The sequence below is a fragment of the Homalodisca vitripennis genome, chromosome 2 (genome assembly GCF_021130785.1).
Source record: "Homalodisca vitripennis isolate AUS2020 chromosome 2, UT_GWSS_2.1, whole genome shotgun sequence".
Classification (NCBI taxonomy): domain Eukaryota; kingdom Metazoa; phylum Arthropoda; class Insecta; order Hemiptera; family Cicadellidae; genus Homalodisca; species Homalodisca vitripennis.
The window spans coordinates 215,879,790-215,906,050 of record NC_060208.1 but is presented as its reverse complement, the minus strand read 5'-3'; the positions used below and the strand labels follow the sequence as shown (position 1 = coordinate 215,906,050).

Here is a 26,261-nt window from a genome sequence, read left to right as displayed (position 1 = left end):
GTGTTGATGTAACTGGTCACAACTCAAAAAATAAGAAGGTAATAAGCTACCCTAACCTTATGTCTGCCATCCGACCAGTGAAACACGGTCAAGATTTGCCGGTCCCTGAACCTCCATATGATTTGGATTCCATTCAAACTGAACCATCTTATGATGTAGAATCTGAGTTAGATGAACAAGATGATGAAGAATTTCGATGTATTACAGAAAATGTAGAGCCTAAATTGTTTACTCAGATTGAACTTAATGACTTGGTTAGGGATCTAGGCTTAACTAAAGAAAAAGCTGAATTGCTTGGCTCTAGACTAAAAGAAAAAGAAAAGAACTTGTTGGGTGCTGGAACCAGCATTTATGTGTATAGAAAGAGAGAGCAACAAATTTTCAAAGTTTTTTGAACAAGATGGTGATTTGGTGTACTGTACAGACATTCCAGGTCTGATGAATGAATTTGGTGTTGAGTACAAAAAGGAAGACTGGAGGCTGTTCATTGACTCATACAAAAGAAGTTTAAAGGCTGTTTTATTACACAATGGAAACCAGTACGCATCTATACCTGTTGGTCATTCTGTACACATGAAAGAAAGCTATGAAAACCTAGAAATAGTGCTGAATAAAATAGGCTATTGTGATCATGGTTGGATGATATGTGGTGATTTAAAAGTAGCATGTATGCTACTTGGTCAACAAGGTGGTTTTACCAAGTTTTCCATGTTTCTTGTGTGAATGGGACAGTAGGGCTAGAGATCAACATTGGTGCAAAAAGAACTGGCCTGCTAGGGAATCTTTTAAAACCAGGTGAAAAGACCTCGGTTCTTCGCAAACACCTCGTAGATCCAAAAAAAAGTGCTCCTACCACCTCTTCACATAAAGTTAGGCCTCATGAAACAGTTTGTCAAGGCTTTGCCTAAAGATGGGCCATGTTTTATGTATCTCTGCCTAAAGTTTCCACACCTTTCAGAAGCTAAACTGAAAGAAGGCGTCTTTGTCGGACCAGACATTAGAAAAATTATGTTAGACCTTAACTTTGAATCGACAATGACCTCAAATGAGAAAGAAGCATGGGGTGTCATTCAAGCAAGTGGTTACCAAGTTCTTGGGGAATAAAAAATATCCAGAATATGTTGTTATTGTTGCTAAATGTTAAAGAACTTTAAAAAGTTAGGATGTTTGATGAGCCTGAAAGTTCACTTCCTGAACAGTCATCTTGATTACTTCCCGGAAAACTTGGGCGATGTAAATGAGGAGCAAGGAGAGCGTTTTCACCAGGACATTAAACTGATGGGAAAAACGCTATCAGGGCCGCTGGAACACTAACATGATGGGGGACTACTGTTGGTCACTTCACAGAGAAGTTCAGCAGGCGACTCATCGTAGAAAAAGCTACACAAGAAGTTTCAAAGAAAAGAGGGAAAGAAAATACAAACCAATCCCAGATGACTAATGGAACCTGTATTATACCACATGTATAACCCTTTCAAGTAACCTATTGTATTAATATATTCATAATTATGATGTCACATAGTGTTTCATTAATTTCACCATATACCGTATTTATACTACATAAGAAACTACATAAAAATGTATACTACATAAAAACCCGAATTGCAGAAAAACTATGGGTGATACAAAAAAACTAAGGCCAGATTTGGATTCAGCACATAAAAATCTATAAGACCAGCTATTAAAGTAAAAAAAGTTTTCACAAAAAAATTTTTCGTTGGCCTGTGTTATTATATCATGTTTGGCACGTGTAGGAGCATTTCTGGTACTAATTAATTATATACATAACGTCACAGCTGAATCTGCCTTGTCATCCCGATCAAGAAAACACAAATCTCAGATCACACAGGTCTCGAAAACTTACTTCGGTTAAAAAGCGTACATTTTCCATTCCTTGTCATATATTTTAGGTCTAAGATATTTCCAGTAGTACAGAAGAGTTTGCTTTGTTGTTCTGACGAAGAAGAAATATATATATATATATATATATATATATATATATATATATATATATATATATATATATAAATTTAATATATATATTATATATATATAAAACTTGATCAAGGCAATATGGCTAGCAAAACTGTGACATAATAGGTAAGTAAATTTAAATGGTTAAGTAGGCACTATTAACCCGAAGTAGGGATCTCGGTCGTACGTAAGTATATATATATATATATATATATATATAGTAAGTATATATATATACTATATAAGTATATATATATATATATATATATATATATATATATATATATATAGTAAGTATATATATATACTATATAAGTATATATATATATATATATATACTATATAAGTATATATATATATATATATATATATATATATATATATATACTTACGTACGACCGAGATCCCTACTTCGGGTTAATAGTGCCTACTTAACCATTTAAATTTACTTACCTATTATGTCACAGTTTTGCTAGCCATATTGCCTTGATCAAATTTTTATATACGTTCGATTATCTAGTTCTCGGATATCTAATTTGGTCAAAACATCGTGTTGACATAGTTGAGTTTGCTACAACTGAAAAGCCTATTACGACCCTAGGGGGAAGTCCTACCTACTTAATGTGTACTTTCGGTATAAGGGGGAAATCCTTATTAAGGTTATCAAAATTCCAAAATAATCGTTATTAAAAGTTTTGCGTTACACTTGTTTTTTGGACTGTAGCCAGGGAAAGAAAGAATCGTTAAGGTATGTTAGTATTCATTTCTCTGTTCTTCCGTAAGCCATTGTTAAAATGTACCTAATATCATAATGTCAAGGAAGTTTAAAGTAACTTATGTGATAACATTCATAACTTTGTTCATTAAGCTTAGTTGTATGACATTATTTAATGCATTATATGACTTTAATTCATCACTGGCGCAATCTGGAGTAAAATTTGTATATTAATGTTTTATTTACTATCTGCATTACACTACTGATCAAGCACTGTTTATTTATTATTGATAAAATTCAAATGTAAACAGATGTTTCAGAAAGTTTGTCGATCTACAGCTGTCGAAAGCTGGCAAAATACGTTTCCTTCTTATCCTAACATTCGAATGTAAACAAAATTATTTTTCAATTAGAATTTTACTGTATTTGATGAAATGAATGTGCTATGGGTAGTTAAAAGCACTCTAAATGTTAATTCAGACCAAAAGCAATAACTGTTCCAAATTTCAGCACAATCCGTATAGCAGTTTCAGCGTGATCCGAGAACAAAAATCAAAATATCCAAAACTTCAAACTTTCGCATTTATAATATTCGTGGGATATAAAACTACTTTGAAACTATTTGGAGCCGATTTCAAAATATAATATTTGCATTCTTAGTTTTAAGTATCATTACGAAACGTTTTAAGATTTAACGTTATAAAATATAGTTATTAAAAAAAATTTTTCGTCATGATAACAATCTTGTATTATTTAAATTAATGCAATACGATAATGTAGTTGCTGTTATCTAATAACAAGTTGAAGACCATAACATTTTTACAGGTAACCATGAAACTCTTACTTCTATCTGCCCTGGTGGCCGTTCGCCCTCTCCCATCCTCTGGAAGTGTCCGAGGAAGATCATGCCCAATGGGAACTGTTCAAGGTAATACAGAATACATTTAGACCACGAAGGTTATGTAGAATTGTATAGAACGTAGTGAACCCTCTCCGACAAACCATGTTTAAGATCTTGTGTTTGTAATCAGTTAAGAACTATTATCTCGTTGCCGAGAGTTGGAGGATAATATACAGCTGTCTAAAACTGTAGTTAGATTATATTAATAAAATTTATTTAAGTTCTTAATAGTATAACCGTAACAGAGCTAAAACAATGAATTTATCAGATAGATTAAACTCTGAAAATGAAATAGGTTTATGTTTATGTTAAATTTTTATTAAGATAAATGAAAACAACTACTAATCTAATAATATTATTAGTATGAAGTACAAAATAATATTGAAAATATTTAGTAACAAAGTATTAATTTTTAGACTTAATTATATATATATATTATATATATATTTTAACAATAATAATTCCCATTTATATACTTGAAATAAAATTAATTCATGATATTATGATACCTGTGATTTTAAAAAATCGAGTTTTATTATAAGATTGCTTCATCATAAATGTATGATATAAACTTAATGTATATAAAACTTTTTTAAACATTTAGAACGTTAATATTTCAAATATAATAGAAACTTTTAATTTAGGTTTCCCACGAAAGAGAATACGATACCCCAGAAGAAGAAGAGAAGAGAAAGAATATTTTCCTGGAAAACCTGCAGTTTGTACGACAAGCACAATGAAAAGTTTGAAAATGGCGAAGTTACTTTTGATGTTTGAAATCAATAAATATTCCGATTTGGTAAGTAAATAAACACTCATAGGTTTATAAAAAATAATTATACGATGCACAGAATGATAATGTTAATATCTAGTCCTATGTGAGACACTATGTTGATTAAATTTATCGCACAAATGTTTTTCATAAATTTTCAACATATTGAACTGTATTTTAACAATTTATATATACCTAAGATATTTTCATTATTTTCCACACGAAAAAGTAATATTTTTTTAATACCGTGCAGTTGAAATTACTTAGATTTTAATGTTCTTATGCACGGAAGATATAAAACATGGAATGGAATAAAAAAAGTACGTTTATTAAATTATATGGAAATATGTTTGTATTAAAGAGGCGGAGATACGGCCATCAAGTGGCTCTATACAATCAAATGTCTTATATCGTATACAGTTAAACTTACATTAGTGTAATTAATTTGTGGTAAAATCTAACTTATCAATTTATATGGAGAATTACAAAATTGCTTAGCCTATACAAAATGAAATGAAGTAAAAGTAAAAGTATATATATATATATATATATATATATATATATATATATATATAAAGAATTAAACAGTTAAAATACAAAATATTGGTTTCTAAGTAACTTAATAAAATCACAATACAATTCCATATGAAGAACAAGAATGAAAGATACAAATAAATCACTTCAGAAGGGATTTGAGGATTACACGTTTTCTTTAAACGTCATCTTACCAATCACACTGCCTATAATATTGTTTTTAAACTCCTATTAAAAAAGCGTAGAGGTATATTATCACTCTTGACGGCGTTGCTAGTATTCCTCGGAGCAGGCCTCAACTCGGTAACGCAATCGCGTGCTGAAGATTTATCTGTTGGTAAAATTTACAAAATAGCCATTGTTTACATTTGTTCTAAAAGAAAATTGGGATTTTCCATATATCTATGCCCTAAAACCTTGTTCCATATTTTCAATCCAGGACAATGTAGGATAATGATCTATCTCATTCTAATATTTACAGCAAAATAACACTTGACTTATACTTAGAGCCCTTTTCACTACTCAAAAGCTCCCATTTAATGCAAGCTAAGGTTTTAGATTTTGTATTTAATTGACTACCACTCTGAATTGTAAATAGATTACGTTTTACCAATAGCTAATATTATTTAACTGTTATTTTGTGGCAATAATAAACATATATGAATACGATTCAACTCCCACACAGACCACCGAGGAGTTCGTGACCATGATGAACGGCTACAAGCGCCCAGAGGGACACCAGAGGACTGGAGATGCCTTCGACGACTCAGAGAACGTCAGGCTCCCTAAGAACTTGGACTGGAGGAAGAAAGGAGCTGTCACTGAAGTCAAGAACCAAGGATATTGTGGATCTTGCTGGGCTTTTAGTGCTGTAAGTCTTTGAGTGTTCATAAAATATGTAAATCAATAGTGATATCTCAGCTATGTGCAACCAAGCAAATACATCTAAACATATATTAAAACTGTTTTTGAAGTGACGTTGTGTTAAACAGACTGGAAGTCTCGAGGGTCAACACTACCTGAAGACTAAGAAGCTGGTGTCACTCAGTGAACAGAATCTTATAGACTGCTCAACTGCTGAAGGAAACAATGGATGTCGCGGTGGTCTCATGAACATGTCCTTCTCTTACGTGCAAAAGAACAAGGGGATTGACACAGGAGGCATCATACCCCTACGAGGCTAAAGTACGTAAATAATATTCCTTGCTTTAATTATAAACATAATATTATCCTGCTAATAAAAAAATTGCAGTACCTTATTATAACAGTCCTAAAAATATTCTAAATTTTTTTTGCTGTCATTTATAGGTAAACATATTAGGTCAAAGAAAACATTTCCCATCCTCATGTTTTTTTTTCCATGTTTTAATACTGAAATATCCGATACCTACAGTTCCACATTTAAAAAATATACGTATTTTAATTTACAGAATGGCACTTGCCGCTACAACCCTAAGAACAAGGGAGCCACCGACAATGGATATGTTGAAATCACCTCAGGCAGCGAGAAGGCTCTGCAGAAGGCTGTGGCCACGATTGGACCGATTTCAGTCGCCATTGATGCTAGCCACATTTCCTTTACACACTACAAGAGTGGTAAGTTTATATACTGCAGTAACTAACTCCACCTGTGACAATTCGACTAACCTTGTATTTTCCCTCACCACGTAATGTACTCTCATTGATTTCCAGGAGTGTACAAAGATCCCGACTGCTCTTCTATATATATAGGTCAACGCTGTTCTGGCTATTGGATACGGCTCGGCCAAGAAGGGTGGCGACTACTGGCTGGTGAAGAATTCCTATGGAAGTGACTGGGGCATGAACGGCTACTTCATGATTGCCAGGAACCACAATAACATGTGTGGTATTGCCACTGCCGCTAGCTATCCCAAGGTTTTAATTACTTCCTTTGTATATGATATACTGTATATGGACGACGAGTTATTAAACTTACATAAGCATTAAAATCTTAGTTATTTTTTAACCTTATATATAAACATTAATAAACTTTTATTGTACTAACCATTCAAGTAAAAAACTCTTTATAGACATGCACAATAATTTTGCTCTTTAATTTTTTAGTCAAGGGGTAAACATATTATGAAGTTACGTCTTTTAAATTCAAAAACATTGAAGTTTATATAAATTCATCATAAAAATTAATAATAACAATAATATATATATATATATATAGTTACGAGTAAATATTTTGCAATATTTATATTTTAAATTAGTCATTTCGAAAATGTTATATAATGCAGGATTTTTTTGATTAAAACACCACAGAGAGTGAATATATCCTTTAATAAATATTTAAAATGTCCTAAAATATTATTGATGGCGAAATTAAACACTAATATGTAATTATCAGAAATATGTGACGGATTTCCCGCAGAACAATTTAAAGTTTTAAGACAAAAGGATTTGGGCCATAAAAGTTTGTCTCAGAAATTTAAACATAAGGAAGATCTCAAAAAATATACTTGGGAATATTACGAGTGAATAAATTATTACTTCAACATTTAACTAAATTTTACAAATTCCCAGCAGGTTACATGATCTTGAAAAAGATTAGATATAAATTTGGCTATATGTCCTTCACTCAATATCAGTCCTGTTTTTAGTATGTGTGTTTTAGTTGCTAAAAAGATTTTGATTAATACATGTTTCATTACATACTTTGTTAATTATTTTATTTATTACCAGTGTAAGGCAGTTTACAAATAATTTTGTAGATTAAAAATATCACTGTTTGTCTTTGGGAAGTAATTAAAATAAAAATTATTTAATCTTTAAATGAAACGTTTAATTTGTTGTTTTCTTAATATTCAAAATTTAAATACGGCTATGAACATCGACTGTAAAACATATTATGATTAAATAGCATATTGCACATAAATAAATGTGCTAATGGTCAAATTTTCTCAATTTTCTGTACGATTATTTTTGGCATGGTACAATTTTATAAAACTGTGAATCCTTAAAATCCTCTAATAATTAAGTAATAAAACTCAAATAATCCTCAAGAAAGTAGTTAGTTCTGTTGAAAAATACAAAACTTTTCAATAATTAAAAAATTTCTTTCTACTTAAATTATTAAGTGGTTAAAACTTCTGTCATATTCCAGAACATACATACCTTAATAACCTCAACAAGGGTTCTTCATAATCTTGTCACACATTAGCTTCTTATGTAATATGCTATTTTTCCTGTGCACGAAGGATATTTTTACTGTTATTTTTCATACCTCATTATTTCTTCTACCCACTTAAGCATACTGTAACCAGTCTCGTTCCCCCGACCTTGCTGCTCTCAAACGAAATGGCGTCTGTAGTAGCAGGATAAAACTGTCTGAATTAATTGCTTCAAAAAAGTAACCGACAGAGGCGTGGAATGTGATAGTGACTTCAAAAGATGGTTTCACTCGGAATGCGTCAAATTAAGCTCTGAAGAGTAAAAAAAATTGCCGATGGAGTTATTAAGACTTGGACATGTGATAGAATGGATTGGGTTGACAAGCCCCCGATGCTCTTAATGATCTCAATGCAAAAGTTACAGCTCTTCTGAATCAATTTCAACAGCTTGCTACAAAAAATTAAATCAATGATGGGATTTCGTCTATAAAGTCGGATATTCAAACTTTGTCTGATAAATTGGATGCGATGGAGCCTAGAATTGGTAGGTTTGAGACTAAGACTTTAGAGCTTGAACAGAAGATCGAGAATCTGAATTTGGAAGTTTCTGATGAGAACGATATCATTGCTGAAGTCAACGATAGAAGCAACGGAACTCGAAATATAATCATCTATAACATACCCGAATGCTCTAGCACTTCACCTGACCTATAGATAAAGCTTGATTCAGATAAGCTTAACATAATTTTCAATGATATTGGACTCGCCGGCCTTACGTATGTAAGCTTTTTCCATATTGGTAAACCTTCTGGCTCTTCCCCTCGTCCTATCAAACTGATGTTGTCCTCTAAAGAAGATGCATTCGCTTTCTTCACAAAGTTCTTACAACCAAAATGGCACTAAACCAAAGATCATTGGCTTGTGACCGTTTCGCGTGACAGAACTCCTTAGGAACGCAAACATCTAGAGACACATAACTTGAAGTTAAAGGATAGAATCGGAGCAGGTGTGAAGAACCTCACGATCAAGTTCGTTAATGGCGTACCTCGCATTACTGAAAAATCAAAAAACTAAACTTTTCTCACGGTAATCCCACATGTTTAAATGTTTATTACCAAACTGTAGGTGGTCTGCGCAGTAAATTGAGATGATCCTCTTTTGCTACATATCTGCATGACATTATTATCTTAAACCTAGTCTAATTTGACTCCTGAAATCAATAGTGCTGAACTTGGTGCCTCAAACCGTAATGTATTTCGTAAGATCGCTCGGGTGAAACTAGTGACAAGCACAGTGGTGGAGGAGAACTCATTGCTACTAAGAAATCCTGCCCATTGCCTCCAATCCGGACTCTTACGGTTACTGAAAGTGTCTTCGTTTCCTTAACAGTTTGGGTGTGAAAAACTGCTTCTGGGTGAAGTTTATCTCCCTCCCGGCCAATCATCACAAACTGTATTCAAGATTCTGTTCAGCTCTAAACGTGCCCGTTGCATCAACTGAATACTCAGAAACTCATTGTTTCTGGCGACTTTAACTTGCCGAACCACTCTTGGTCCGAAGACCAATGATTCTAATTCGTCTCCTTCCGCCCGTTATCTTCAGGAAGCTGCTGACTCTTTCTCTCTTAAACAAATAAATACTTTACCCAATCAGAGAGGAGTTCTTCTCGATCTGGTTTATTCTTCTTCCATTGAGGTAACCACTGCCCGTTCTCTGGATTCCAATTTTTTCTGGAAGTTCCCATCATCCAGCATTGGATATTTCTTTGCCCATAGGTGATATTTCTAAATCGTTTAATTTTGTGCCTAAACTAAAAGAAATGTGACTTGCAAAAATATATTCTTAGAACTCCATTCCCTTCCTTTGCACCACGATTGCAGTACCTATGATGTTGATGTTAACAAGCAGTTGTGGAAATTGGTTGACATGATTGGTGGTTTGTGTCTCCAAATTCACACCGTTAAAGAGAGTTGGATTTTTCAACTTTCTTCTCCTGGTTCAGCAAAGAACTTAAAGACTCTATTTTTGAAAAGAAGATACTGCATAGGCGCTACAAGGTAAATCTCGATATCAACACCTACAATCTATTTTTGGGGGGGGGTGGGGGGGGGGGGGGGTGGGGGGGGGGGGGGGTGGGGGGGGGGGGGGGTGGGGGGGGGGGGGGGTGGGGGGGGGGGGGGGTGGGGGGGGGATGAGTTTTCTTGAAAAAATTCATATGAGTAGTTTATTTTATTCTTTGACATATATTAAAGACAGATAGAATTTTGCAGCATATCATGATGAGAAAATACATGTTTACCTCCCTAAGAAATATAAGAAGAGGAAATTGTGTCAGCCTTACTGAGTGATACGCTTCAAAAAAAAATGGGATTCACAGTCCCAAATTCCATACTAGAACACTTACCGATCTCAGTAACCTCATTGTTGTCCTATGTAAAAATAAAGGGTCATCGACAATTTAACCGTCTGCACATGAAATCTGTACCTCGAAAATAACAAGATGATTCACATGATACAACCGCCATACCTCTAGAGCATTATTAAAATAGGTATTTATAGGTGAGGAATTAAGTTTCAATTCGGTAATATAATTAGCTGAAATTCTAAATTTATCATCTAAAATTAGGTTGATCTGACGTTTCAATTCATATTATTCTTTATTACTCCTGTAAATAAAAATGTTAACATGTTAAAACCTCATATGTATTGAGGTGCTCCAGATTTTTCCGGTTCTACCAAATATATTTTCGTCTGCTATTTTCTTTTTGCCATTTCATGGATACACGCCGATAAGCGTCCTCGCCAAGGTTTTTATAACTTAACGCGTTTGTCTGTGTAAAAGTGAAGTTGGTGCAAAACTTTCAAGTCTATAGGGTCAGTGCTTTCTTCTCGAGATTAAATAAAAAAATTTATTTGGTTTAGGTGTTAGGTTAGATTAGGTTAGGATTAGGTAAAATTAAATGTTTCTCAGCCCTACTAGAGTTGGTAGGCAGAGTCAGCGCTTTTGCCTGAAAAAAAAAAAAAAAAACTCGAATCCATAGATTGATAATCACACGTCTTTTTAAAAACCCAGAATTAGAAAATATGGCGCTTGGTCCTACAATTCCAAACGCTGGACATGACACTTAGGCAACCAGGTGTTTTCCATGGCAGAACAAAAATTTAATAAATTGTTCACCTGTATTATTCAATAGTAATTTAACCTTTTAACTGCAGATTTTACAATATAAATTTTTGTAGCGTAACCTTCCATCACCAGTGCAAGTCGACACGGGGGACACGAGATCAGGGCACAGTAATAAGCTTGCACAGCTTATCATAGTGGCTGATGATATCCAGACATGAAAAGGAGTGTCCCAATCTCGTTCACCAACCTGTAATTCCAAATTAGATGCCATGTAAAGATGAAAAGCCGGATTATGTAATCCAAACATACGCTTGGATATACAAGTATTCATAGCAATGAGAGGAGCTAAACTCCGAAAACTGATATATTATTCTGTCAAGGCAATTAATTATCAATAGTACATACAATACTTACTTAAATATAATAAATAATAATATGATTTTGGTAGTATTTTGTCACTCGTATCACCATAACGAAATAAGATATTTTACAGATCAACCGAATTAATGCGATCAGATGGTTTTAAAAAGAAAGACTAAATACGGGTTGAACCTAAACGGGTCCCTCAAATAAAAAAAAAGTTCAAAATACCAAGTAACGGCGAATACGATTTAAAATAAACCACCAAAAAAAAAACCATATTAAAATAGACCAAATATCACTATATCAAAACACAAATCAATATAACATTGGTTTAATCTTTGTAAATAAATAATAAAACTGAGTAGTATCCCTCTTGATGTACTATTTAATTATACAAGATACATATTTACTCAATATAAATTGTCCTCTAATCTATATGAATCATTAATTGAGACCTACAGAACCTTATTAACTCGTGTTAAACGCCTGTAGTATTGTGTAATAACTCTTGAAAGAAGGTCTTAAAGACATAAAAACCTTGGTATCCAAAGAACGCTATAAAATTTTTTGTCTACCCCCCCTTTAAATCAAAGAGCAAATTTTTCGTATCATCAGTCTGCCCATAAATGCGATAAAACACCTTCATAAAATTCAAATTCTATGAACTTTGAACCTCGGTATATTAAATGTTTTATCTTCCTTGTAATAAGCAAAGTATTGAGTTTTGAAGTCACAACGACATCGTCTGTCTGTACGTCTCCCCCATCTGATGCGAATAATTTTTGGTAGAAAGGTGGTTAGAAAACTTCCGTACATGTGTTTTCGTATTGGACCAATAAAGTAGCTCTGTTGATTTTAATGGGTTTAACAATTTCCGCTTGTACATCTGCGCGCTAATGTTTTCCTTGAGTGGTTTAATATAGTTCGATTTACAAGGAACAATTATAAAGCGCGAGACGCGCGGAATGGAGAATGGTTAACAGGAAAGAGCCCGTAATGCCAGTTGCTGTGTAATACTTGTCACCCTCGACGAATATCAAAATTCTCCACGTGGGTGTTCACCTATGATGCTATAAATATGTTATTGCTACAGCATTACAGGAAAAAGCATGAAGGAGGGGCAAATGTGCCAGTTTTTGATTCAATCTCAACTCACTGGGCATAACAAAAATTTACCAATGGTGCTTCACAATAACATGATGCTGCTTGAGCGCTGCGACGAATGTGATGTGCGAGGTGAGTGCGCCTTGTTTGGAGAGAGCAGCGAGATACTGGGCTATGTTGTCCGGCAGAATAAAGGTGAAGGAAACTGAAGAGGATACAATTAATTCATTGATGTGTTCGCCGACATGTCCACGTGTGTAATTAATTTACACGCACATCAATTAAATGGAATTCTATTGCAGATGTTCACACAGCCTAGCACGATAGTTTGATTAATCGCTGTAAACAATTAGCGTATGATAGCAAATTGTGATGAAAAGAGTAATTGACACATAATTCTAACAGAATTTTAACTATTTTGCAGGGGGGGGGGGGGGGGGGGGGGGGGGGGGGGGGGGGGGGTTTTCACTTATCGGCTGCATTAAATCTGGGCGGTTCTATCTTCTTTAGTGGGAAGAAGAAATATCCTATTATATTTTAAGCAACGCGCGCGAATCGTGCGAATAGAGCGATCGCGAGCCGATTATAGAATCCGATCGGGTCATAACTTTCCATGACTTTTATTTAGAACGAAAACTTTCTTAAAAAAAATATTTATAATTGCGCAAACCTCAAATAAATCTGAATTCATTCCTCTTATAACGCCCAAGTGACAGAATTTCTGATTTCCGGTCCGACTTCAACTTGGGCAAGGATTAAGATATATTTTATGCTCCCGAAGTCTACAAACACGCTTGACTTTTCTTCCCTTCTTGAGTTTCCCTGACATTTCTTGAGATGAATTTACTTGGTAAAATTATATTTTCATTCGTAAAAGTTTGCACAATATTTCACCTCTCAATCAATTAAAATAATAAGGGAATTATTTGCCCAATGTGTTTTAAGCAATTGCTATTGATGAAATACTTAATTCAAAATGATAAATCTTGATTTAGTCTCAATAACTCCAATAAGAATGAGAAGTTTAGCGCTACGTATATAACTGGAGATAACTACTTATTTATTTATTTTGTATTAATAATCAAACATATAATAAAACGTTATATATTTATAAAATATTGTAGTGCAAAGAAGATATCGTGACTCAGTTTTAATGTTTGTGAGACAAAATAATATTTTAAAATCAGTATATGAGATATACTATTACACTTTGAATCCGCAAGTATATTTGTACTCTTGTTGTGCAGGTACGTAACTCTCCGGATGGCGCTAAACGAACAACAATAAACAACACTGGTACCTGATCTTTTCACATTTGTTCATCTCCTTGTATTTTTGAGTAGCAATTATTTTCAAACTGTCAAACTTGTCGAGCCTCACTACTTACCATTATCATGTTATTAAAAATAAATAAATTGCAGAAAAATGAGATGACATCGTATATGCCAATTAGAAATTCAAAAAGTCGACGAATGAATTATCACAATCTATCAATTTATAAAACTTCATACCTCATATATATGCGTCAAGTAACTTACTCCAACCACTAAATACCACTTTACCTGATGTTGATAAAGGAGCACTTAACCAGAATGCACTCCATCGAATTTCCTTTCCATCCCGATGAGGGGCCTATTCTTAAAAATATTTAGGTGTCATTAACAGATTTTGTTGTAAAGTGATCACGCTTAATAAATCAGCAGAAGAAACGTCTCTTAAGTATTAACGTGATGTGTAATAAATATTATTTTATACCCCAATTATAAGATTGTGGTTGAGAGTAAAAGGGGTATCAAAAAGTGGTAATATACAGTGCGAGATGGAACGTTATCCTTTTTCAACGACTCTCTTTAACCTCTTCTTGCGAAGCGCGGGTGTAGCGGGTACAACGATCAAGCAAACGTTGAGCGTGGCTGCTGCTTATGGAGGATAGATAACCGCTGTAGCGATCCTATCCTTAGGCAACCAATCCGCTTCGCCCAGCCCATTGGTGATGGTTCGTGGAAGTCACCTTTAAGCCGTTAGGTCGCCCCTCAGGTTGTGTTAGTAGAGGGCTTCTTATCCCTAAACTTCTCGCCTGGTAAATATAAGACATCTGTCTGTACTTATACTTTACTTATTTCCTTCCTCATAAATGTCCTGTCCGTTGTTACCTAAAGCATCTGAATTTTGGAAAGAATTTCCGAGTTTCGATTTATCAAGATACAAAACTCTTACCACTGATAATTACTCAGTGAGGTTTAATGAGTAATCCTACAATTAGTTTCTTCCTGTGCAAGAACTCGGCACTCTAGTTCCCGCGTTTTCTGGGATATTCTTAGAACGAAAAAACGTTTTACTAATATCTGTTTTTTAGTTTAACACTTGAAAAATCATTACATCGATGATATATATGAAGAATAATTTAGGAGAATTTAATTACTCTAAATAGACTAGAATGAATGCAGTCTTCAATTTAAATTCATGTTAAAGATATATTCAATATTTAAAATAAAGAAAATATACATGAATCTTTAATTAGATCCAAAAATAAAATTAATTCATTTAATCAGGTTCACCTGCTCAAGTAAATTTATAATAAAATTTACACGTTATTTATAAACAGTATTTCTTTATAATAAATTTATGAAATAAAAAAATTTTTTTTGATCAACATATCATTAACAATCTAAAACAATAATCTTAATTATTATCGGTCATCACATTGTTTAATAAGTAATCATTACTGAACTTGGTAATTACAATCCTTAAAATAAACCCCAATTGTATTAAAGTATTTAAATCAAAATAATACAAATTTGTGATTTATGATTAAAATTTCATCTAGTTGAATACACCAGTTTTAATACTGCTTATTATAAATGTGTATTTTGTTTTAAACGCAATAAAATGCAAATATTCACAGACAAAAGCATTTAATTGCCCCCTCACACCCTACGGTTATAGGTTGCATGTTTACGTGGCCAGAGCTCGCAGGATCCTTAGTTTGTATCTGTATGAAATAAGTTACACACTCATTCTCATCGGCATGTTTATTCTTTCGAATAACAACGTAAAATAACAAATAGGAAGAAGCACAATATATAGATTTTATTAATACCACATGGTTGTGGTTAAGATATATTGTGATAGCAGTGTGTCAGGCTCTGAAATAGGTACTGTGGGAGAATAAGTTACCACTATCTCAACATCGGCAATGTTTTATTGACGATAAACAGCGTAGATAACAAAATAGGAAGAAGCACATAGATATTTTATTAATGCACATGGTATGTGGTTACTAGATTGTGTAGCGCGGTGTTACAGGCTCTTAATTGGTACTGTGGGAAATTAGTTTACCACTATCTCATCATGGCATGTTTAATTGTCGATAACTATACGTAGTTAACAAATCATAGGAAGAAGCACACTAGAGATTTTATTAATGCACATGGTTGTGGTTACTAGATTGTGTAGCGGTGTTTACAGGCACTCTAATTTGTTGCTGTGGGAAATAAGTTTTACCACTATCTCATCGGCATGTTTATTGTCGATAACTACGTAGTAACAAATAGGAAGAAAGCACATAGATGATTTTAATAATACACATGGTTTGTGGTTACTACATTGTGTTAAGCGGGTTGTTTACAGGCTCTAATTTGTACTGTGGGAAATAAGTTTACCACTATCCTTCATCGGCATGTTTATATGTCGATAACTATACGTAAGTAACAAAAGAGGAAGAAGCACATAGAGATTTTAATAAATACACATGATTGTGGTTACTACATATGTGTAGGCGTTGTTACAGGGCTCTAATTGTACTCGTGGGAAAATAAGTTTACCACTCATCTCATCGGCATGTTTTATGTGGTCGATACCTTAGCTCGTAGTAACCACAATTAGGAACGAAGCACATAGATATTTTATTAATGCACATTGGTTGTGGGTTTATACTAGAATTGTGTAGCGGTGTTACAGGCATTAAAAAAAAAAAAATTGTACTGTTGGAAATAAGTTAACTACTAATCTCTCATCTTCATGTTTTATTGTCGATAACAACGTAAGTAACAAATAGGAAGAAGCACATAGATATTTTATTAATACACCATGTTTTGGGTTACTAACATTGTTGTAGCGTGTGTATACAGGCTCCTAAATTTTACTCCCTGGAAAATAAGTTTACCACTATCTCATCGGCATGCTTTTTTGTTGTTTGAATAACAATCGTAGTAACACATTGGAATGAAGCAAAATAGAGATTTTATATTAATACACGATGGTTGTGGTTACTCATCAATTGTCTATCGGTGGTTAACAGCAGGCTCTAATTGTACTGTGGGAAATAATTAACCACAATAGCGTCATCGCATGTTTTATTGTCGATAACAACCATAGTAACAAATAGGAAGAAGGCACAATAGAGATATTTATTAATACACATGGTTTTGGTTTTACTAGATTTGTCTAGCGTGTTTTACAGGCTCAGTAATTGTACTGTGAGGAAATAAGTTTACCACTATCTCATCGGCATGTTATATTGTCCGATAACAACGTAGTATAACCAAAATTAGGAAAGAAGCACATAGATATTTTATTAATACACATGGTTTGGTTTACTAGATTGTTCTAAAGCGGGTGTTACAAGGCTCTAATTTTACTGTGGGAAATTATTTACCACTATCATTCATCAGGCATGTTTATTATCGATAACAAACGTAATAATACAAATAGGAAGAAAGCACAATAGAGATTTATTATTAATATACACACTGTTGGTGGTTACTAAGATTGTATAGCGGTGTTTACAGGCTCTAATTTGTTACTGGTGGGAAAATAAGTTACCAACTAATACTCACATCGGCAAGTTTTTGTTCGATAACACCGTAAGTAACAAATAGGTAAGAAGAACAATAGAGATTTTATTAATACACATGGTTTTGGTTACTTTAGATTGTGTAGCGGGTGTTACAGGCTCTTAAATTGTACTGTGGGGCAATAAGTTACCACTATCTCATCGGCAATGTATTTTTTGTTTGATAAACATCGTAGTAACACATCAGGAAAGAAGCAGCCAATAGAGGATTTTAAATAATACAACCATAGGTTGTGGTTTACTATATTGTCCTAGCGGTGTTACAGGCTCTAAATTGTACTGTGGGAAATAAGTTACCCACTATCTCCATCGGCATGTTTATCTAGTCCGACTAACAACATAGTAACAAATAGAAGAAGCACAATAGAGATTTATTAATAACACATGGTTTGGTTACCTAGATTGTCTAGCGGTGGTTACAGTGCTCCTAACTGTACTGTGGGAAATAAGATTACCACTTGATCCAGGCATGTCTTTTGTCGAAATAACAGACGTAGGTAACCAAATAGGAAGAAGCACAATATAGATTTAATTAATACAACATGGTTTTGGTTTAATATATTGTGTGCAGTGAGTCAGGCTCTAATTGTACTGTGGGAAAGTAAGTTACCACTATCTCATCGGCATGTTTAATTGTCGATAACAGCGTAGTAACAAAATAGGAAGAAGAGCACATAGATAATTTTATTAAATGCCACATGGTTGTGGTTACTAGATGTGTTAAGCTGGTGTTACAGGCCTCTAATTGTACTGTGGGAAATAAGTTACCACTATTTTCCTAAACGCATCAGCATGTTTATTTGTCGAATAACTAACGTAGTAACAAATAGGAAGATAGCAACATAGAGAATTTATTAATAATAACACCATGGTTGTGGTTTACTACCATTGTGTAGACGGTGTTACAGGCTCTAATAGTGACTGTGGGAAATAAAGTTACCACTAAATCACATCGGCATGTTTAATTAGTCGATAACAACGTAAGTAACAAATAGGAAGAAGCACAATAGATATTTTTATTAATGCACATGGTTTTGGTTACTAGATTGTGTAGCGGTGTTTACAGGCACTAATTGTACATGTGGGAAATAAGTTACTACTATCTCATCGGCAAGTTTATTGTCGATAAAACCAACGTAGTTAACAAAATAGGAAGAAGCACAATATAGGTTTTAAAATTAATACACATGGTTGTGGTTACTAGATTGTGGTTAGCGGTGTTTACACGGGCGCTAATTGTACCTGAAAGGGAAATAAAGTTTAACCGTACTTTATCTCCATCGGCATGTTTATATTGATATCGATGAAACAACGGTAGTTAAACAAATAGGTAGAAGAACAATAGAGATTATTATTAATTACACATGGTTATTTGGATTATACTAGAATATGTCAAGCGGATGTTACTGGCTCTAATTGTAACTGAGTGGGAAATAGGTTACCACTAATCTCCATCTGGCATGTTTATATTGTCGATAACAACAAAAGTAACAAATAGGAAGAAGCACATAGATATTTTTATTAATACACATGGTTGTTGGATTACTAGATTGTGTGTAGCGGTGGTGTTTACAGGCTCAAATTGTACTCTGGGAACTAAGTTACACAGCTATCTTCATCAGGTCATGTATTTTTTGGTTGATTAACAATTCGTAAGTAACACATAGGAAGAAGCCACAATAGTAGAATTTGTATTAATACAACCATAGTATTGTGTTACTATATTGTGTATCTCGGGTATATGGCGTCAGGAGGCCACACACTAGCGTGGGTAACAGGGCTCTAATTGTATTTGTGGGAGAATAAGTTACGCCACTAATCTCATTCCGTCATGTTTAATTGTCGATAAACAACATAGTAACAAATAGGAAAGAAGCACAATAAGAGATTTTTAATTAATACACCATGGTTTTGGTTTACTAGATTGTCTAGCTGGTGTTATCAGGCTCACTAATTGTACTGTGGGAAATAAGTTACCACTACTCTCAAGCGAGGCATGTTTATCTTGTCGATAACAACGTAGTACACCAAATAGGAAGAAGCACAATATAGATTTTATTATAAATATCACATGGTTTGGGTTTTACTAGATTGTCTAGCGGTGTTACAGGGCTCTAAAATTTTACTGTTGGGAAATTAGTTTTTACCACTATCTCATCGGCATGTTTATTGTCGATAACAAACGTAGATAACAAATAGGAAGAAGCACAATAGAGATTTTATTAATACACATGGTTTTGGTTACTAGATTGTCAAGCGAGTTAACAGTGCTCTAATTGTATTGTGGGGAATATAAGTTACCACTATCCTCATCGGGAAAGGTTTAATGTCGAAAACAACGTATGTAACAAATATGGATAGAAGCTCACAATAGATATTTTTTATTAACTACACATGGGTTTGTTGTACTAAGATTGTGGTAGCGGTGTTACAGGCTTCTAATTTGTAGCTGTGGGAAATAAGTGTTACTACTAATCTCATCGGCAATGTTTATTGTCAGATAACAACGTAGTCAAAACAAAATAGAAGAAGCACATAGATATTTTATATTATATAACACAAGGTTTGGTTACTAGATTGTGTAGCGGTGTTTACAGGCTCCTAAATTGTACTCTGGAGAAATAAGTTAACCACCTTATCCTTCTTCCGGCTATGTATTTTATTGTTGATAACATCGTAGTAAACACATAGGAAGAAGGCACAATAGAGATTTTAATTAAATACACACCATGGTTTGTGGTTAACTATATTGTCTATCGGTGGTAACAGGCTCTAATTGGTACAACTGGTGGGAAATAAGGTTTACCACTATCTCATCGCATGTTTTATTGTCCGATAACAGCATAGTTAACAAGATAGGAAGAAAGCACATTATAGAGATTTTATTAATACACATGGTTTGGTTACTAGAATTGTCTAGCGTGTTGTTACAGAGCCTCTAATTGTAACTGTGGGAAATAAGTTGTACCACTTATCTCATCGGCATAGTTATTAATTTGTCCGATAACAACGAAGTAACAAATAGAAGAAAGCACAATATTGATAATTTATTAATACACATGGTTTGGGTTACTCTGAGAGATTGCGCAGCGCGGTGTTACAAGGCTACTAAATTTTTACTGTTGGAAATTGAGTTACCTCACTATCTCCATCGGCATGTTTATTATCGATGACAACGTTAGTAACCAAATAGGATGGAGCGGCGAGCCGCGGTAGAGATTTTATTAATACACAAGGTTTGGTGTGTACTAAGATATTGTCTAAGCGGTGTTTACAGGCTCTAATTGTACTGTGGGAAATAAGTACCACCACTATCTCATCGGCATGTTTATTGTCGATAATAACGTAGTAACAAATAGGAAGAGAAGCACAATAGATAGATTTTATATTAATACACATGGTTTGGTTACTTAAAAGAAAAAAAAAAATTGTCTAGCGGTGTTACAGGCTCTAAATGTGACTGTGGTAAATAAGTTTACCACTATCTCATCGGCATGTTTTATATGTCGATAACAACGTAGTAACAAATATGGAAAGAAGCACATATGATATTTTATTTAATACACATGGTGTTGGTTACTAGATTGTGTAGCGGAGTGTTACAGGCTCTAATTGTAAACTGTGGGAAATAAGTTACTACTATCCTCAATCGGCATGTTATACTGTCGATAACACCACGTCAGTAAACAAATAGGAAAGGAAGCACAATAATAGTATTTATTAGTATAATACACATGGTTTGTTGGATTACTAATATTGTGTAAGCGGTGTTACAGGCTCCTAATTGTAACTCCTTGGGAAATAAGTTACCAGCTATCCCTCATCGGCATGTTTGTTTGTTGATAACATCGAATAGTAACACATAGGAAGAAGCACAATAGGAGATTTTATTGAATGACTCATGGTTGTAGGTTACTATATTGTTCTAGAGCGTGGTACAGGCTCTAATTGTACTGTTGGGAAAATAAGTTTTTTAACCACTATCGTCATCCGGCATGTTTATTGTCGATAACAACATAGTAACGGAAATAGGAAGAAGCGACAATATAGATTTTTATTAATACACATGTTTTTGGTTACTATAGATTGTCCTAGCGGTGTTTACAGGCTCGTAAATTGTACTATGGGAAATAAAGTTGACCACTATCCTCATCGGCATGTTTATTGTCGATAACAACGTAGAGAACAAATAGGAAGAAGCACAATAGAGATTTTATTATTAAATACACATGGTTTTGGTTTACTAGATTGTCTAGCGGTGTTACAGGCTCTAATTGTTATTTGGTGGAAAATAAGTATACCACTATCCTCATCGTGGAGAAAGGTTTTATTTGTCGAAAAATAAAAACGTAGTAACAAATAGGAAGAAGAGCACATAGATATTTTATTAATACACATGTTTTTGGTACTAGATTTGTGTAGCGGTGTTACAGTCAGGCTCTAATTGTGACTGTGGGAAATAAGTTACGGTAACTATCTCAAACGGCATGTTTTATTGTCGATAACAACATAGTAACAAATAGGAAGAAGCACAATAAGGAGATTTTTATTAGAGATACCGCCAGTGTGGTTTGGATTACGTAGATTTTCTAGCGGGTGTTACAGGCTCTAATTGAGTACTGTGGGAAATAAGTTTACCACTATCCTCATCGGCATGTGTTATTGTCGATAAACCAACGTAGTAAACAAATAGGTAAGAAGCACAATAGAGATTTTATTAATAACACATGGTTTGGTTACTCAAGACTTGTCGTAGCGGTGTTACAGGCTCTAATTTTACCTGTGGGGAAATTAGTTTACCACTTATCTCATCGGCAATGGTTTATTATTCCGATAACAACGTAGTAACAAATAGGAAGAAGACACAATAGAGATTTTTATTAATACACATGGTTATGGTTACGTAGAGTTTCCTAGCGTGCGTGTATGAGAGCGCCGAGTTGCTCTAATTGGTATTTCGTGGCAAAAGATAAGTTAACCACTATCTCATCGGAAGGTCTATTGTCGATAACAACGTAGTAAACAAATAGGAAGAAAGCACATAGATATTTTAATTAATAACACATGGTTTGGATTACTAATTGGTGATAGCGTGTGTTTTACATTCGGTCAAGGGGCTAATTGAGGAGCATTGGGGAAATAAGTTACTACTATCTCATCGGCATGTTTTTATTGTCCGATAACAACGTAGTAGGGAGGCGAAGGCAAGGTAAAGAAGCCACATAAGTATATTTTATTAATACACATGGTTTGGTTACTAAGATTGTATGTAGCGGGTGTTACAGGCTACGTAATTGTAACTCTGGGAAATATAGATTTACCACTATCTCTTCGGCATGTTTTTTTGTTGATAACATCGTAGTAACAACATAGGAAGAAGCACAATAGAGATTTTATATGAAATACACATGGTTGTGCGTTTACTATATTGTGCGAGCTGCGGCGTTGGTACAGGCTCTAGATTGTATCTGTGGGAAATATTTACCACTATAACGTCCGGCATGTTGTTATCTGACGATAACAGCATAGTAACAAATAAGGAAGAAGCAACAATAGAGATTTTATTAATACACATGGTTTGGTTTACTAGATTGTCTAGCGGTGTTACAGGCTCATAATTGGTACTGTTGCGGAAATAAGTTTTTACCCACTATCTGTCATCGTCAATGTTTATTGGTCGATAACAACGTAGTTAAACAAATAGAATAAGGCACAATATTTGATTTTATTCAATACACATGGTTTGGTTACTAGAGAGTTGTGACAAGTCTTGGTGTTTAACTAGGCTCCTAATTTTAACTGGTGGGAAATTAGTGTACCCACTAATCTCATCGGCATGTTTTATTATCGATGACAACGTAGTAACAAATATGGAAAGAAGCACAATAGAGATTTTATTAAGTACATCATGGTTTGGTTACTAGATTGTTCTAGCGCGCGTGTTTACAGCTCTAATTGGTAACTGGTGGGGAATAAATTCCCACTATCTCATCGGCAATGTTTTATTGTCGATAATAACGTAGTAACACAATATGGAAGACAGCACAATAGATATTTTATGAAATACACATGGTTTGTGTTTACTCAGATTGTCTAAGCGAGAGTTGTGTCAACAGGTCGCTAATTGTAACTGGTGGGAAATAAGTTACCCACTAATCTCATCGGCATGTTTATAGTTCGATAACAACGTAGTAACAAGAGAGCGCGCGAGCGGAAGAAGCACATAGATATTTTATTAATACACACAATGGGTTTTGGTTTACTAGAGTTGTGTAGCTGGTGTGTTACAGGCTCTAATTGGTACTGTGGGAAATAAGTTACTAACTATCTCATCGCAATGTTTACTGTCGATAACATACGTAGTAACAAATAGGAAGAAGCACAATTATAGATTTTAATTTAATACACATGGTTTGTGTGTTTACTATATTGTGTAGCGGAGTAGTTACAGGGCTCTAAATGTACTAATGGGAAATAAGTTTTAACCCACTATCTCATACGGGCGTATTTTTTTATTGTCGATAACCAAAACGTAGAAACAAATAGGATAGAAGCACAATAAGATATTTTATTAAAACACATGGTTTGGTGTACTAGATTGTCTAGCGTGATTTTACAAGGCTCTAAATTGTATTGTGGGAATAATGAAGATGTACACCACTAATCTCACAGGCGAAGGGTATTTATTGTCGATAATCAACGTAGTAACCAAATAGGAAGACAGCACATAGATATTTGTATTAATACAATACACATGGTTTTTGGTTAATAGATTGTGTAGCGGTGTTTAACAGGCTCTAATTGTACTGTGGGAAATAATGTTACGACTATCCTTCATCGGCAATGTTTTATTGTCGATAACAACGTAGTAAACAAATAGGTAAGAAGCACACTGAGGATATTTTATTTAAGATACACATGGTTTAGGGGTTACTGAGATTGTGATAGCTGTTGTTACAGGCTCTAATTGTACTCCCTGGGGAAAATAAGTTACCACTATCTCTCTCCGCGGCATGTTTTTTTTGTTGATAACATCGTAGTAAACACATAGGAAAGAAGCACACAATAGAGATTTTAATTAATCACACATGGTTGTGTGTTTACTAATATTGTCTAGCGGTGGTACAGGCTCCTAATTGTAGCTGTGGGGTGAGTGTGCGACGAAGCGCGAGATAAGTTACGCGCACAATATCATGCGGCATCGTTTATTGTCGAATAAACCAGCATAGTTAAACAAATTGGGAAGAAAGCACAATAGAAGATTTTAATATAATACACATGGATCTTTTGGTTACTAGATTGTCTAGCGGTGTTACCAGGCCTCTAAATTGTAACTGTGGGAAAATAAGTTACACACTCACTCTCATCGGCATGTTTATGTCGATAACAACGTAGTAGTACACAAATAGGAAAGAAGTCACAATACTTGATTTATATTAATATCACAAGATTTTGGTTACTAGCTTGTCCTAGCGAGTGTACAGGGCAGTGCTCAAATTAAATTTACTGTGGGAAATTAGTTTTACCACTAATCACATCGGCAAGGTTTATTAATCGGATGACGAACGATAGTTAACAAATAGGAAGAAGCACAATAGAGATTATATTAATAACAACATGGTTTGGTTACTTAAGATTGTCCTAGCGGTTGTTTGATCGCAGGGGCTCACTTCTAATAGTACTGGTGGGAAAATAAGTTCCCACTACATCTCATCGGGCATGGTTTATTGTCGATAGATAACGTAGTAACAAATAGGAAAGAAGCACAATAGATGATTTTATTAATACACATGGTTTGGTTCTACCTAGACTTGTCTAGCGGAGTTTTACAGGAGGCCTCTAATTGTACTGTGGGATAAATAAGTTACCACTATCTCCAGCGGCATGTTTATTGTCGGTATACAACGGAGTAACAAATAGGAAGAAGCACATAGATATTTTAATTAATACACATGGTTTGTTTACTAGATTGTGTAGTGCGGTGTTAACAGGCTCTAATTGTACTGTATGGGAAATAAGTTACTAACTATCTCCATCGGCATGGTTTACTGTCGATAACAACGTAGTAACAAATAGGAAGAAGCACAAATATAGATTTTATTATAATACACATGGTTGTGGTTACTATATTGTGTAGCGTTGTTTACAGGACTCTAATTGTAACTTCAGGGAAAATAAGTTACCACTAAATCTCATCGTCCATGTTTGGTTGTGTTGCGATAACATCGTAGTAACAACATGAGGAAGTAGCAGCAATAGTGAGATTTTATTAATACCAACAATGTTTGTGGTTACTATATTGTCTAGCGGCGGTACATGGCTCTAATTGTAACTGTGGGAAATAAGTTTAGCCACTATCGCATGCAGGCGAGTTTTATTGTCGATACACAATCATAAGTAACAAAGAAAGGGAAGAAGCACCAATAGAGATTTTATAGAATACACATGGTTTGGTGTACTAATTGTCTAGCGGTGTTACAGGCATCTCAATTGTAACATATGGGAATAAGTTTACCAACTCAATCTCATCGGCATGTTTTATTGGTCCGATAAACAACGTAGAGAACAAGAGAGTAGGAAGAAGCACAATAAGAGAAATTTTATTAATACACATGGTTTGGTTACTAGATTGTCCTAGCGGTGTTTACAGGCTCTAATTTTACTGTGGGGAAATAAGTTACCACTATCATCATCGGCATGTTTATCTGTCGATAAACAACGTAGTAACAAATAGGAAGAATGCGCAGCGCCCGGATAGAGATTTTATTAATACACATGG

The 26,261-nt window shown here is 34.3% G+C and overlaps 1 pseudogene; it reads left to right on the top strand.

Annotated features, from left to right (window-relative positions):
* Positions 1-59: 59 nt before the first annotated feature.
* LOC124355995 overlaps positions 60-26,261 on the top strand; it is a 57,705-nt pseudogene continuing 31,503 nt past the window's right edge.